The 12,272-nt window shown below is 37.9% G+C and overlaps 1 long non-coding RNA gene across 1 annotated transcript; it reads right to left on the bottom strand.

Annotated features, from left to right (window-relative positions):
* Nucleotides 1–9,592: 9,592 nt before the first annotated feature.
* LOC147610279 (uncharacterized) lies at nucleotides 9,593–10,169 on the bottom strand. The gene is made up of 3 exons (XR_015264010.1): nucleotides 10,056–10,169; nucleotides 9,833–9,961; nucleotides 9,593–9,754 (listed from the first exon to the last, which is right to left on the bottom strand). It is a non-coding gene; the product is annotated as an uncharacterized LOC147610279 (long non-coding RNA).
* Nucleotides 10,170–12,272: the final 2,103 nt, after the last annotated feature.

Below are 12,272 nucleotides of genomic sequence, written 5' to 3'. Positions count from 1 at the left end.
GAGTTGCTAGAACCCCTCCCTCAGGTCGCTCGTCCACTCGTAGAGAGCACAACGCTCGAGTAGTGGAGGTGGAGGTGGTTGTTGTCCAAGTGGGGGCACGGATGGGTCTATGCCCCCACATGAGCATCCTTCCCCATCTAGTGCCAGAAGCACTCCACGCTCCCGATCATCGTTCGTGACATTTTGACACACAACCCACACCCACCAGTGGAGAAAAATTTTACACAATTTTCTAATGGCAATGTGGTTTTGGATAATGTCCGGCAAGAGATGAAGAGCCGCATCCGCGAGCTTTGCCACATTGTCTTTGCAAATAACTTTATGACTTTATGGCCAAAGTTGGATAAAGATAAGAAAAGATAGAGTCATAAATCAAATCAAGGATGAGTTCAAGCCGGTCAACGGTAGTGATGTCATCCCCATAAGGTGGATAAAGGACCACATGGTGGACGTCATGAAACATTGGTGGGGAGATGTGACTAGGAGAGTGAAGGCAAGGGGTGAGAAGCCTTGGTACATGAGCACCGAGGATTGGAATGAGGAGAGGCAAAAGTATGCTCGAAGTCCCCAACGCTACAAGCAACAAGAGGATGTGGCCAAAGCCCGAATGGAGAGCGTAGGAAGCTCTCACCTTGGAAGCGGCGGTTGGGATGCATTCCATGTCTACTTTGTAAGTATCAACATTTATCTTGTATATTTCATTTGATGTTATGTCTACTTTGTAAGTATCAATGCTTATCTTGTTGTTTTGGTACTTTTAGAATCAAGTGGTTGGTCAGTCGTCGGCAACGGGAGAAGAGGAGGACATTGCTCGCCCCGCCATAACACATACTTTCTTTTGGAGAACCTTGAGCGAGAAGGTGCCAACCTCAATTGGGGGCGCATTGTAGATATGGTAAGTATGGCAAGCCTTAACCTTATGATTTTTATACTTGCTTTGCCTTGTCATGTTAGATCGTTGTTTTGGTATACCAAAAAAAGCATCTTGTATGGTTTTTGCAAGGAGACCAATGCCTGATCCTGAGTCAGAGCTCTGCATAGAGTGGCCTTGCCCATGTCTTTTCCCTTGTACATACAAATTTTGGTCAGCTCACATATTTGTTTGAGCTTGTATAGATTGTATATGCAAATTTTGGCTTATCTCGTCTCAAATATTGATGTGTAAATTTCAATTTTGGCTTATCTCCTCAGAGCTTGATATGTAAATTTCACATCTTGCAATATAATTTGGCCATTGTTTGCGCTTGTGTGAATTGTGTACCTACTTTGTAATGTTGAAAGCGTCGAAATGTTAGTTGAAATAAGTGACGAAATACCAGTCGAAATTGCAGTTGAAATAACCGTCGAAATAGTAGTCAAAATATCAATAGAGATAGTCATTGAAAACATCATCGAAAAATGCATGGTAAATTTATTTTTTTCGATCCTTGTTTCGAGGTTTATTTCGGTGCTTATTTCGACGTTTCTATTTCGACACTTTTTCGACGTTTAGGGGATTTTAAGCTTAGTTCTAAACTATTAAAAAAGTGTGGATAATGGTTCTGCCTCTTGTAGTAGTGCCACCCGAATCTCAAAATCTCTCTCTCTCTCTATCATGCACAGAAAATCCTCAAGGCTCTGGAAGAAGCCCCCAAAAAAATAGCCCACAAGAATTAGTAGATTATCATGCACGAAATCGTCAAAGATAGAAAATCTCTTCTAAAAACATGCATTCAAACCAGATTAGAGAAGATACATTTTTTTTAAAACACTGGAAAGTGGTGTTGGATTCGTTTCACGAATACCGGCCATCCCAGAGGAATCTCCCAATTATCTGAACATGGACTTTATTTGTGATGTGATGAACTAACTTTCTTTAATTCGTCTCTCTCACAAATAAAGTTATCTACACCCTCATGCAAGGCCGTTACCAAAAATTAAGGGTCAATTTCGTGTCTGGGCCCCGTTTTAGGCACTCGTTGCGGTTATATTTATTATGTAAACCCCCATATGAGTTTCCTTTAGGCTAAACCACTCACTATGACCCTCTTATACATTATCTAACATGGTTAATTATAGAATAGAAATCGCATACAAATGACACCACAAAACATGCATAAAAAGTCCCAAAATCGACATATCTAAATTTGTGACCAAACTTAATCTTTTATGTCCTCTAAGTATTTCCTACTTTTTTTAACATTAAATATAGATGCTAAAAATCGCCGAGTCAAATGGACCCAAAAATATGTACATATGAGTACGTTACAAACGGTAAGAGTTTTTCCAAATTTGTATAAAATTATATCTAAAAGTGTTTTTGCCTTTTAAGTTTTAAAGTACTCATGATATAGACCTTACTTTGTAACACATTTTGAAGGCTCATGGACCTTACTTTACCAAAGAAAGAAGCTTAGTCATATTGTCTACTCAAGGCATGGAATGATCTCATTGGCAAGCTTGATGTGGTTTTAAAAAGGGAACATCTGTTGGAGGTGGAGTACATGGTATTAATCAAATGAGGTAACTTGTTCAGTGTGGTGGTACAAAGGAATGTAAAATAGGTATGACCATGAGGTGTTAAAGTTTAATCGTGTGAGATGAATCAAGATCCAAGATATGTATAAATCAAGTGACAAATTTGGAGCTCAAGTATCATCATCATAAAAACTCACTCTTATAAAACTTTTACATCTTAAGGTAATTATATAAAGTTTACACACGAGTGGTATGCTGGTAAGAAGATAATTTGCAGCTTCTTTTTTCTTTGAGCTTTCTTGAGTATGTTGATGGCTCTTCAATATATGTAAAGTCAATCTCACCTCTAAATCTCAAAAAAAATGTATTGTACATCCTTTGTTTATGCTAAAGCATATGCGATGTGATTTAAAAATATGATGATCTCATAGCCCAAACCTTAGGTGCATTCCCAAAAGTCCTAATTGCTTCAAATTTCTCTACAAGTATGATTCTATCAGTATTTGAGGGGACAATAGACCAATCTAATAGCCTCAAGTGCTATTAATGCAACCTCACGGTTGTCAAAGGATTTACAATGAAAAATTCCAAGAACTTCTTTGTTTATTTTACTTAATATAATGACCAAGCCTAGAGACCTTGTCAATTCTTCCTCCTCTGTTTTCGCACTGGCTCATCTAAGAAACCCATCAACATCTTCAATATCAAGTTGATAAAAATAATAATCCAATAGATTTAAATTAATTATAAATTTATGGTGGTGACCTATGGTGTGATAGAAAGGCATAATCCAAGGGTATCCATGTCTTTCTCTTCACATGGTAGAGAATCTTCCTTTGTGAAGGGCCTTCTGTGTAACATAAATTGATAACAAGGATAAGATTGGGAATACCTTGCGTAGTTGAACCCTCTATAATGAGGTTTCTTCCAATGAGGTTAGAGAAGTCCCAAAATACTATAGGACATGAAATGAGAAAATTTGGCATGTGAAATTCTATGCATTTAATGGTCTAAATTAGGACAGGTTCTCCTATGAGACAAGGCTTTGTAGAGTTCCAAGTCCAAAAGGATAGGTTGGGGGATGAACATATTCTCATTCTGGCTCAAGCCAAGAACATGCAAGATAGAAGAAACTTCAGTCATCCATCTCTCTCTTGTGTCTTGCTCTCTCTCTCTTGTGTGTGTGTGTGTGTGTGTGTTTGCTTACAAGGAACTCAATCTCTCTCTCTCTCCCGCATTCTCTTTACCACACATAACGATAGATCGATGATAGAGAGTGAGAAATGATTTTGAGAGAGAGAGAGAGAAAGAGAGAGAGAGAGAGAGAGAGAGGATTGTGATAATGTGTGTGTGTGTGTGTGTGTGTGTGTGTGTGTGTGTGAGAGAGAGAGAGAGAGAGAGAGAGAGAGAGAGAGAGAGAGAGAATATTGCACTCTATGTATGTGGTGATAATTAAAAAAATGCATGAATATTGAATCTAATGTGTCACTTAATGACTCTTAAATAATATTATATTATAGAGGATTCACTTAAATAATGTCGCTTAGAGTGACATAAAAAATATTGCTCACCGACATACAAAGTGTCACCTAATAGTCGTGCTATGTGATATATCAGCAGATACGATTTCTTAATGACATTTTACAAGGGATCCATAATGGCACTTCAGTTGTCATCACTAGGGCCCCCATAAAATTATAGTGACATATATATAATCACGAATCCTTTTTTCCTCTCTAGATTGAATGTATAGAAAATCAACATAAGTAATGCTCAAATACCAGAGAAACAAGTTAATACATACTTTAATGTTCCATATGAGCAATAGGTGGAATACATTATGCTAAGATGCTTGATGGGGACCTAGGGCTTCATAAATTTTCAAAGGTTTAAAATCCGTCAAAAAAGAGGAGAGGGGGCGCTAGCGCGTGCCGTACACAGTCTAGAGAGGGCCAAGAAGCGGCTGCGTGCCTCGTCTCTATATCACACGGTGCCTTTAAGAGGCACCTCAAGTGGGATCGATGGCTGAGATGAGCGCGCGGATCTCGGCCGTCAGATCACAAGTGCAAAAAAGTAAACTAGGGATAAAAACTAAACTAGGGATAAAAAGTAAACTAGGGATGAGGGTGGCGGCTGGGAAAAGGACGCGGATCATAGATTCAGGAGGTCTGGTAATCATTTGCATTGGGTTTAGAGATTTTTGAATCTTAATCATTTTTCAAGATTTTCTTCTTAAGAAATCTATTGGTTGCATGTAGTGGTCAATTAATAGGGCTTGAGCGTCTTCCCAAGGTAAACTAGGAAAAAAAGTAAACTAGGACACGTAAGAAATATGCAAGATTTTCATTGTCATTCAAAAATGCCCGCTTCCACCTTGTCATATGTTGCTTCCACCATCCCTTTTGATCCCTTTTACTCAAAGAAGCTTGCTATTGACTAAACATTAAAGGTAATTTGCTCTCTCTCTCTCTCCCTTGTCTCTAAATCACACAGTCTGTTTGATATGTGGTAGGAAAATCAAAAAACAAGGTCTGCGCAGTAAACTAGAAAAAGTAGGGAAAGTAGGACTATGTAGTAAACTAGGACTGTGAGCAAACTACGACGGTCAAAGGGATAGATGAATAGCATTATATTAAGAAAATTTTTTTCCTTTTTGAAACATGATAACTTTCCATGTGTGTGTAGGATGAGCTTGTGGATTGAAGATCCTGGGATTGAAGATGGCCCAAGTGAGCAAACTACGATCGAAGAATACTTGGTTCCTGATACAAGTAGCCAAGAATCTAGTTGGAGTCAAGAAGAGGATGGTTTCTTTGCACAAAGAGTTGAAAGCAAAGAAATTGAAGAAAGTGCCAAAGAGTCACTTAATCCACTGCTTTATCTATCGCCTATATATTTCTCCTTTGATAGGAGAAGTTATGATGTGATGGTCAGTGTTATTCAAGGGAATTTGTCGATGACCATTGAGAGTCTTAAGACTTTCGATTCTAGAGGAATCCTTGATCTGAAGAAATGGAGGCGAATGAAGGAAAACCTTTGCTTGGATCAAAATCAAGATGGCTCCCTTGTGCTTTGCTTAAAGTCATTTCCAAATTTAACGATATCATGCATAGAGGAATGGGAAAATATTGTCATAACATGTCATAATATATTGGAGTGTGGAGATCATAGAGGAATAAAGGAAACCCTTGAAACCATTAAAGAAACATGGTGTGTTGACGAATGTCAACACACCATGGAATCCCTATTTCTTATGTAAAGGACTTCATTAATTCTTGTGCTTGCAGAAACATGGTAAAAGGAGTTGATAGAGATTCTATTCCACGTTGGCTTCACAAGAACCCAAAAAGAGAACCCACGACCATTTTGAATATTGATAGCTCTAATGTGGAGAGGCATTTGATAGAGATAATGATAGAGCACAAAGTGAGGCTTGTGAAAGTTTGCTCAACAAAAAACCAAGGGCCATCAAAGAGGGTTGTTGATTACTTTTGCCATAGAGGTGGAGAACCTAGTCAAGGGGACACTAAGGAGATTGAGGACCTCAAAGAAGTGTCATTGTCCATTTAAGGTACAAGTGGAGTATTTGAATACAAAAGACAAAGCAATTATTTCATTATATGCTTCTCATAAGGGACATGTTCTTGGCACTTGAAATGATCTATATCATTTGCCAGTCCATCCTATTGTCATTGAGCATTGTATAGAGGATTTGTTTGACATTGGTAGCTCTCACCATGTAGCAAGGATGTCACTCTCAAAAGAGAGATTGCATATGGAGAAATCTTTAGACCTAGATCGCACGATCTTTAGGTTTTTCATGATTCCAAAAGAGGTCTCCATGTTGTCATACCAAGTACGCAATCAAGGTAGCATTCTAATACTCATTGACATTCTTGGTTTCTTTTCTATGTGAATAGATATTCTTGAAATTCACGTTATTGCAGACAAAGCTACAGAAGATGATTGGGCATTGATGTACATGGAATGCTTGAAACTAAAGACACAAAACAAGGTAAGTTTGGTGGTTTTGCTTGACATCATTGGAGTTCCTTTATTTCTTACCATACATTCTTAATTACATGTTTTGTGGATATAGGTGCTATATTGTCAACCCTACAATCCTCAAGCAAAGGAAGACAAAGACAAACCATTCATTCTTATTATTCAAGATACGTGGATGTTACAAATGGCACTTCGATTCTCCTTGCATAACTCATGGGCTATTGATAGTACTTTCAAGACAAATAAATTTGGCCTACCATTATATGCAGCTGTACTACCAAACCAACTTGGAGTTGGCATTCTAGTGTGGTGTATGATGTGCACTAATGACCCAGGCTCTCATCAAGAGAGCATTGCCTTGGAGATTACTATGAAAATGGTTTTTTCAAGAATGGGAGATATTCGTCCTATAGCTCTAGTCATTGACAAGTGTCCACAAGAACTAGAGCCATTGCTTAAGGTGGTTGACGAAGATCCCCATTGTTGGGTTCAACAAGAGCAAGAAACTTGCCAACAAGTTGCATGCCATGTCATCCTGTGTTGGTTCCATGCTAAGAAAGCTTGGGTTGAGAATTTGTTACCACAAGTAAGAGATTGCAATATTTCAAGGCTATGGACTGTGGGTATGCAGTAAACTAGGACTAGATAGTAAACTAGGACTGTGCAGTAAACTAGGACTGTGCAATAAACTAGGACTGTGCAATAACCTAGGACTGCGTAATGGAGAGTAGCTTAGGATATTTGATTTAATATGAGTTTTTTGTTATAATTTAACCTCTAACAAAAATATGAAAAATGTAGGTTCCCAAAGAAATACAAGATGAGATCTACACATCAATGTCAAATCTCATGCACTTGGTTACAGAAATGGAATTTGAACAGAAGTATCAACATTTCTTACAATGTTACAATGCACATGACAATATCATTCGATATGTAACAAATGGTTGGTGTGGGTCTACTTGTGTATGATGGCGAAGGCGATGGCCAAAATTTGGCCGATTGTTTTCTTATGGGAATGTTGATACTACTAACTTGGTGGAGCGCCTATGGCAGTACATAAAATACACTCTCTTGGATGCACAAATCAACCTGTCCATGCTTGAACTTATACATGCTCTTGTGGGCGATTCCAAGACTGGCAGGCGCATGGGTGGAACTATGCTTGAGTTCTTCAAGCAAAAGCAAGAAATAGGTAATATCACTAGTTCTTTTAACATTTTTGTTGTATTCATTTAAAGTATCTTAAATCCTCTTCCTTACATTTGTACTTCTTGATCTAGCCGATTCTGGGCGCTTTAGTATTCGTGCGTATGATCTCTCTCATTGGTAAGTGTGTATGATCTCTCATTGGTAAGCGTTTGGATGTGTGTATGATCTGTCATTGGTAAGCGTTTTCACATAAACTAGGACTGTGCAGTAAACTAGGACCGTGTAAAAACTAGGACAAGCGAAAGTACAAATGGAAGTACAAGCTTGCAATGCAAGATCATGTCTTGTTTATATGGTGATTGTAAGGATGAGGAGAGACGTTTTTCTTTGACTCAAAAAGATATATGCATCGTGCGTTAGACTTAAGATATTGTACGCTTGATATATCAATCATGTGGAATAGAGTGGTTGAAATGCTTTGGTGTGATATATATGAGGAAACTAATGTTTTGAAATGGTGGCAAGTACTGTCCTGTTTTTCAGTATTTCTGTAGCATTGGATGTGTGTATAATCTGTCATTGGTAAGCGTTTTCACATAAACTAGGAGTGTGTAGTAAACTAGGACTGTGTAGTAAACTAAGACTGTGCAAAAACTAGGACTCTACAGTAAACTAGGACTGTGCAAAAACTAGGACAAGCAGAAGTACAAATGGAAGTCTCACGTAATATTTATAGCGTAAGAGACAATGGACTTTGCCTTTGAATTTGCCAATGGATGATATTGAAGACTCATAAAGCCAATGAGGTTTGCAAGTAGTCTCACATCGATAAAAAGCGCAGTTTTGCATAAAGTAATAACCAAGGAGTAAACCAAAAATAACTACTGCATTGACACATGTATTGAACTCATCTAATACAAAATCTTTACAACCAAAAGATTTAGCATTCCATGGAAGTGTAGCCTTTCAAGAAGTGTACAACTTATCTCGAAATGTAATTTTGTACCAACTATAAAATCCCAAAATAAGACTTATCTTCACTATTGTGGAGACATACAATGTCATATATCATAAAATGGCATAAGCCTTCCATTGACTAAGTTCGCAAATCTAGTGCCCAAAAAACTAACATAGCAAACTAAGAAGGTCACGATGCTAAGGGCATATGCTCGTCCAATACATGGCTGAGCCATGAACTGAACTCATCCTTCAACTTCATGACATATCCATGGTCGAACCACTTCTTTGATAGCTACACAAGAAAAAAAGCAATGTTAGAGTTTAGAACACCAAAATCACATTAAGCACATACATAGCAAGAGATTTCGTGAGGAAGTTTTTTAATAAGCATGTGCATACCCAATGCTTTGGAGGTGTATCTATAAGGCTCCCATCAATTAGTTTCTTGATAAATGCCATTACATAAAATCCGCAATCAATTCCGTTTGGTTGTTTTGGCACCTACAATGTTTATCTACATATGTCTCAATTGATCCCAAAAATGCCATATATCATGCTATATAAAGGACACAATATTGAAAGCCAAAATTAATTTTCACATACCTCTATACACTTCAACTCAAACCCAGTGGATGGGCCTGCAAGAGACTCTTGTAATGGTCCATGTGTGCAACTTGAAGAAATTGACTCAAGAACTCTAATAATATATAGATGTAAAATGTTAGTTAGCATTTACCCAAGCATTATGGACTCATGAACTTCAAAGTAAAGCTCTTGTCTTACCGTTGCACAATGGAAACATACTCGCCCGAATTCCTTACATGCAGTGAGTCTAGGTGCAGGAGAATATTTTTTCTCGATGACAAGCCTCTCACCTTCATGATGTGGTAATTATAGACCACAAAAAGAGTCCAATAGTGCCTGAAAAACATGAAGTTGTAAGTGCTTTGTCTACGTGACAAAAACAAGAACACATGCATCAATATGAGTAAACTATTGACTTTACCTATGTACTAGAGGTAGAAACAAGAACACATGCTTGCTCATATCAATATGTCCAAAGAAATTTTGCAATGAAGTATTGCTCGTTGGACGCCGTGAAGCCACATATTCATACCACAAACTATCCACGAATGAAACCTTCTCCAGAGCATCTACAGGTAGGGTTTTTTCCATCCACCTACAAAATCAACATGCTTTAAGCATCTTTGAGCTGCAAATCCAAAAGCTATATTTCAGAATTAAAAAATTTACCGACATGGCAAATAGGTTAAGCACACGAGTAGACGCTTCCACATGCATGATTGACTTGGCTAGTTGCACATCCACCTCGGCAATGAATCCCCAACGTGTAGAGTGTAAGTGAATAGTCTCTCCGTGTTGAAGTCTACATAACCAAAAAATCAATCCTTGCGTAGATTGAAACCATGCATATGTTAAGATAATTCAATATTCAAGCCATAGAGTTAAATAAAGTATACCTTTCATAGACCGCACTTAGATCTTTTACCTTGCCCAAGACATTGTGCGTCTTAATCTCACTAGTGGATATTGTTATTATTACATTTGAAGGCTTACTCTCACTTGGAGAGCTAATATCAACATAAGATGCATTTACATTGCAAGCCATCCCCTTCAAGTTCAAACAAACAAGACTTGACATAAGGAGCCAAAGTATGTAAAATAAAGCCTACTCTTAAATTGTGTACAAAGAGACATCTTCCACCCCTTATCTTCTTCCGTTTCTTACTTTTTTTAGAGAGCACTACATGAGCCTCCTTGTTGACAATTTTCTCCTAAAGTGAGGAAACAAGAAACAATGCATATTTATGTATATTAGTGTAAGGAAAACAAGAAATAAAGTAGTACAAAGGTTGAAGAGTAGTATTTTCATACCATTGTAAGGGAGGCTTTTCCCTCGAATTCCACATTTCTCATCGACACTTCCTCATTGATATTTTTGTTTCCATGTGAGGAGCCTTCACTATCATGGATTTGAACATTTTTCTTTGATCGAGTCTTTTGAATTGGAAGATTACAAAGTTTCATGGTAAATACAATTTAAGGTTAGTACCATGTTTACAAAGAAGCCCTCTCACCAACTAGTACATCAGAAGCCCTCTGACTAACTAGTACATCCATCTCTTACCTTCAAAGGAGAAAAAACAACACACTTTTGCCTCTTCTTCACTTGAGATGGAGCCACATGCTCATGGTTTGCCTCATTAATGATTTCCTTCAAGAGGGAGGAAAATGGGTTGAGTGGCATGTTATGAAAGTAAAGAAAACAAACAACAAACAAGCTAAAAATATCAAAAATTCATTTCTTGCATACCAAAGGAAGAGACTCTTTTCGATTTTCATCCTTGTCGCTTGTCAATATGTCCTCATTGAGGTTTTCCATCCGTTGAGAAGCCAGTTCACCATCATCATTGTCACAATCATCACTTTCTTTTTTGCGTCGCTACGAGATGCAAAATGAGAGCTTAAGAATATTCATCATATATATATATTTCACAATTAAGGTTAATAGGACAAGAGAAAATCTCACATGTTTGGAATATCCCTCTTTAATGCGCCGTTCAATCCCTTGAATGCGTTTCTCCTTGTTCGCCATGTATTGTTCCATGCCCTTGGCAACAAATCCCTCGATAAATGCTTCCTTTTGCATGTTATAGGCTCTCTTGGACAAGTTGGATGGAGCTTTCTTTTCCCAAGCATCTTCGGCCAAAAGTCTTTGTTTCTTTTCATTGTTTTTCATGTTGATTTGAAATTTACGTTGTGCATCTAGAAACCTTGTCTTTGATTGCTTTGCAGCACTCTTTGAAGCTCCTTGCATTCCACCACCCAAGGGGCGTCCTATCTTTAGAAGTGGGATATCCACCTCTAAGCCATGGTCAACTTTCAAGTGGCGAATCATATGAATTCTCTTACAATAGTTTGTGTTCCATCTAGGACACGTATCTGAGACTCGACATTGCCGAGCAAGTTTCCCAGAAGGAAGAATAATCTCCTCATAAGGAGGGTTTGCAAGTGCCATCTAATAGCAATGAGTACCAAAGGACCATCAATATAAAGAAGTGACGTACACAAATTGGTACCACATACTTTTAGCAAAAAGAAAGACTACAAGAACTACTATATCATGACTTGCTTTCATTGAAGTTAAATAAACCAAAGGTACGTTAGTAAACAATGTATAAACTAGGGTTTGGATAAACTATGCATATCTAGTGCACAAGGGTTAAACTAGGTTGAAGCTTTAAGTGTGTCATGTATGCATGATTACATATGGCAACAAGACATTAATCATGGCAATAAGTGAACCCAAGCATGGCTATAAAGCATGCATGCAATAAGTGAACCCAAGCATGGCTATAAAGCATGCATGCAATAAGCACCATCAATAAACTAAGGCTAATTTTCAAACTGGGTCTGTGTAGTAAACTAGGGATAAACTAGGTCTCTGTAGTAAACTAGGCAAAAGCTTTAAGTGTGTCATGCATGCATGAACACACATTACTGCATGCATTAAGCATAGCAACAAGAACCCTAGCAAGCATGACAATTATTTGTATTCCCTGGCAAAAGCTTTAAGTGTGTCATGCATGCATGAACACATATTACTGCATGCATTAAGCATAGCTGCATTAAGCATAGCAACAAGAACCTTGCTTAGCAAGCATGACAATTATTTG

The sequence above is a fragment of the Cibotium barometz genome, chromosome 49 (assembly GCF_041138505.1).
Source record: "Cibotium barometz isolate CiBa-2024 chromosome 49, ASM4113850v1, whole genome shotgun sequence".
Classification (NCBI taxonomy): Eukaryota; Viridiplantae; Streptophyta; class Polypodiopsida; order Cyatheales; family Cibotiaceae; genus Cibotium; species Cibotium barometz.
This window is presented reverse-complemented; position numbering and strand designations above follow the sequence as displayed.